This window comes from Brassica oleracea, chromosome C6 (genome assembly GCF_000695525.1).
Source record: "Brassica oleracea var. oleracea cultivar TO1000 chromosome C6, BOL, whole genome shotgun sequence".
Classification (NCBI taxonomy): Eukaryota; Viridiplantae; Streptophyta; class Magnoliopsida; order Brassicales; family Brassicaceae; genus Brassica; species Brassica oleracea.
The window spans coordinates 34,718,931-34,723,572 of NC_027753.1; the positions used below are offsets into that span (position 1 = coordinate 34,718,931).

Consider the following 4,642-nt stretch of genomic DNA (forward strand, 5'->3'; position numbering starts at 1 on the left):
ATGAGGAAGGTAAAGAAGATAAGCAAGATACCAATGTGGAAGCAGAAGGAAGTGGAAGGAAGAAGAGGACCCGACTCAACTAAACCCTAAAGGTATAATCATTAATCTCACTTGAACTGATGTCTGTGATTACTGTCATGTTACTTTGTGTGATATGAATCTATAAAATGTTTGATGCCTTGTTGAGTAGTGTTTTATACATTGAACTGATGTTTGTGTGATATGTACTGTCATGTTACTTTGTTTGAACTGATGTTACTGTCATGTTTAAACCAATGTATTTTACTATCTGCTTGTGTGATAACTTATGTGTTTTAATTTGATAGGAGAGGCTGAGAAGATAAAGAAGAGAAGGGCAATCAAAACTTATGCTTTGGATTTTTTATTTTTATGTATGAACCATTATGTATGAACTAATATATGAATTTTCTATGCTTTGGATATATAAATCTTATGAAACTTAATGTGTAAAACTTGAAATTTACGTTTTTTATAGATGTTTCACTGGATTTAGCATAATAAAGCAAAAATTGTATTTGGGCTTTGTGGAATGCCCATTTGGACTTGGGCCAATTTGGTCTAGTACAATTTGGGCTTAAAAAAATAATGTCCATTTGGACTGTTGTGTCCATTTGGACAACCCATTTGGACTTGGGCAGCCCAAATGACATCTCTAAACTTCGGTTTTGGCGGAAAACGATTTTTCGGTTTTGACGGAAAATGAGATTTTTCGATTTTGGCGGGAAAACGAGATTTTTTTTATTTTGGCGGGAAAACGCGTTTTTCGGTTTTGGCGGGAAAACAAGATTTTTCGTTTCGGCGGGAAAATAAAATTTTCGGTTTTGGAGAGAAAACATGTTTTACGATTTTGGCGGGAAAACGTGTTTTTGCGTTTTAGGCGTGACGCGTTTTTGTAGTTTTGGCATGAAAACACGTTTTTTCGGGTTTCGCGGAAGATGCGTTTTGGCATGAAAATATGTTTACTCGGGTTTCGCAGAAAATGCGTTTTGGCGGAAAAATATGTTTTTACGATTTTCACGAGAACCGGGTTTGGCGGGAAATGCATTTTGATGAAAAAACGCATTTTCAGTTTTGGCGGGAAAACGCGTTCCGGCGGAAAAACATGTTTTGTGGTTTTGGCGGGAAAACGTGTTTTTGTGTTTTGGAGGGAAAACGTGTTTTGGCGGGAAAATACGTTTTGGCGTGAAAACTCGTTTTTGTGATTTTGGCATGAAAACACGTTTTTGCGGGAAAACATTTTTTTGCAATTTTGGCGAAAAAAACACGTTTTTGCAATTTTGTGCGGAAATGCATTTTTAGGGTTTTGGCGTGAAAAATTCGATTTTAGGTTTTCGCGGAAAAATGCGTTTTTGTGGTTTTGTCAGTTTTTGTGTGTAACAAAATGATATTATGTTTATATTTGTAATTTGTGAATTACATCAGGGACATAATAGACAAGCCCTGTTCGTTTCGTAAACTGGACGCAGCATCCAGACGCAGACGCGGACCGATGTTCGTTTGGCGCGAAACAGGAGGTTAAGTTGGACGCGGCATCCAGATTAATTCTGAAAACTCATCCGGATTTTTCGGGATTTCTGGATGAGATGTTTGAACGCTTCCAACTACAGCAAGTTACAATTTCCAGACGCATGATCCAAAATTTCCAGAATCGCGAACGAACAACATCTGATTGCTGCATCCAATTACTGCGCGCGGATGCCGCGTCTGGAATTCTCATCCAGTTTACGAAACGAACAGGGCCACATTATACCATATTGATTGAACCATCTCCATCCAAATGGTCCAAATTGGATCAGCTGAATGGACTTTAAAATTAGGCCTAAATTTCCGAAAGTCATCCGGATGATCCATCCGGATGAGTTGCACTTTTAGTGTCTAAACGAACAAAACTCTCATTTCCATCCAGATGGCTCATCCGGATGTAGAAACGAACAGGCCCAGATTTGCAAGTAAGCATGTGTGCAGTAGTTAGAAAAAAAAAACTAAAGTATGTAAGAGCAAGTCCAACAATGATCCTTAGTTGGAGTCCTTGAAAAAAAAATTATTATAAAACTATATGGGGTCCACGATTTTTAGGTTTTTGTGCAAGTTGGTTCTCTTAAATTTCTTCGCTAAGGATTCAATTCGGTGGAGTCTGTTAACTATTCGCGGGCCCCACTGACATGTGGCGACCCGCGATTGGTTTGATTTTTTTTTTTCAAATCCGAAAACAAAATTGTTAAAAAAATAGAAAATCACTTTTTTAAGGATTTTAATGGGGGCAACATGGTTGCGGATGCTCTAAGATTGTTTTTGAGATTAATAAGAAAAGAATTGAGAAAATGTAGACATACAAAGATAATCTCTTCTCTCTCTACAAGAACAAACACAAACGTGAGAGAGTCGAGAGAGAGAGGGAGTTGTGTGTGCTTCTGTGGCACTGTTACTCAAGTGCAAAAACAGAGAGAGGTCAAGCCAAAGAAGAGAAATCACAACAGTTTTCTTGCCGCTAAGTTTTACAAGGAGGAAGTGGAGAGCCGCAAAGACAGTCGTTGCCGGCGAACACGCTGGCTGGAAACTGAGTAACCGGAAGCTTTCCACAAAGATTGTTTTGACTCAAGCTTAGTTTCCTCAGTCCAGCCACGGAAGCTGGCACCTTCCCATATACCAAATTTCTCGACAAATCCAAGATCCTCAGCGACTTGGTGAAATTTAGCTTCCCCAAGTCGAACCGAAGCTTGTTTCCCGATGCTTGGAACTCCTGCAGAACATCCGCGTGGTTCAGGAACCTCGCTGGACTCCCCGAGATGTCATTTTTAGAAAGATCCACGATATAAAATAATCTTGTTCTCACTGGCTCCCACTCTTCAATGTTCATCTTGATACCACATTTAACCAGCTTCAAGTCATACATGGACAGTGACGAAGTCACCCATTGCGGAATCGTTTTCAGGTGAAATTTGTTGTACGATAGATCCAGAGAGGCAATACCGTTGAGTGGATTCAAGTCAGGGAGCGGACCCGTTAGAAGATTGTGGGAGAGTTTGAGATGGAAAAGACTTTTCAGCTTGGCGAAACTCATCGACACGACTCCAGTAAACCGATTCCTCGAGAGATCGAACGTGGAAAGCGCCTTGAATTCCAAAAAATAATCAGGGACTGTACCTGAGAGATTGTTCTGGCTCAGATAGAGGGATGTGAGAGTCTGTGCAAGTGATTCCATGGACGGAGGAAGTTTCCCGGATAATCCATTACGTGAGAGATCGATAAGTCTCAGCTCCTTCATGGATTTGAAAGCATCCGGTATGGTTCCAGAGAGACCGTTCCCGCCGAGATTGAGCCAAGTTAACCGAGTCAAATTGGAAATTGAACTCGGAATTGGACCGGTTCACCGGTTTCCCTCGAGATCGAGCTCTACCAACTCGCTTAGCGAACCGATATTAACCGGAAGGGGTCCGGAGAGACGGTTATCCCTGATGGTAACGTACCTAAGCTTTGGTAGTCGGAAAAGGAACTCGGGGAAAGGTCCGGTGATGTTTAGAAGATGGGTGAAGGAGAGCGTCTCGAGGTGCTCGAGTATTGCTAGCGACGGTGAGATAGTTACGGAGAGAAACCCTACGCCGAGAACGCTGGATCCTAATATTCTCAGTTCGGTGACGCGGTCACTGGTGATGCAGATGACACCAAACCATGAGCAGCAGTCACTTCCTTTCTTCCAACTGCTGAGGATACCCAGAGGATCTTCGGTTATGCCCGCTTTGAAAGATAAAAGACTCGCCTCGTCGTCTGGATGACACGTGGCAGCTCTGGTCGAACGTCAACAACAACCGAGAGAGATAACTGCGGCAAAGATGAAGCTAGTGAACAAGTAAGAGTTCATGGGGTTGGAAGTTGTTAGTGTCAAAATCATCTCGAGTCTCTCTCCCCCTCAACCACTCTTTTTCTCGGCCGGATCTTCGTAGCTTGCTTCTGGTGGCCGGCGGTGGTTGGTTATCGCCGGTTGCCACCCCTAAAATCGCCCCCCTTTATCCATCCTCAACCCTATCAAGCTCTGATTTTCCTCACCCTTTTTGCTTCATCATCTCTAGTTCTTCGTCGGGATAGCGGCCGGATCTCGACGAACCAAACCGGTCTCTGGGTGCGTACCCAGTTTCCCCGGAGTGATGGCGAGGTCATGGCTTCTCGGATCTGAACAGGAGGCGCCATTTCGATGGTAGATCTAGGTTAGACTGTCGGGTGGATTTGGGTCAAGTTCACTTTGGAGGGTTCGCCGGAGCGTAATGCATCGCTGCTGCTGCGGCTCTAGTTAGCTTGCTGCCTCCCCTGTCTCGCTCTGTCTCCGTCACCGGTCGCTTTGTTAGAACTTCCCCAATTAGATTTCCGGGTCTATATTGTAAAGGCGATTTGAGGGTTTCGCCGGGGACTTCTATTTCCGTTACTGTCTTTGTAGCAGCTACCATGGTGGTTTCTGTTGGGATCTGCTCTGTTTGATGGCTCAAGATAGCTTAGGGTTTATGCCGTTACTCTGTTTTGTCTCTGCCTCGCGATGGATCCTGAGCGATTCTCGCCTTCCTCTGCTCTCACTGCTTCAGAAAGAAATCGATCATCGCTTCCTGCCGTTTTGATACTCAGTCGCTGGTGT

General features: G+C 43.4%; 1 pseudogene; it reads right to left on the minus strand.

The window, feature by feature from the left end:
* Positions 1-2,509: 2,509 nt before the first annotated feature.
* LOC106298080 lies at positions 2,510-3,880 on the minus strand (annotated as a pseudogene).
* Positions 3,881-4,642: the final 762 nt, after the last annotated feature.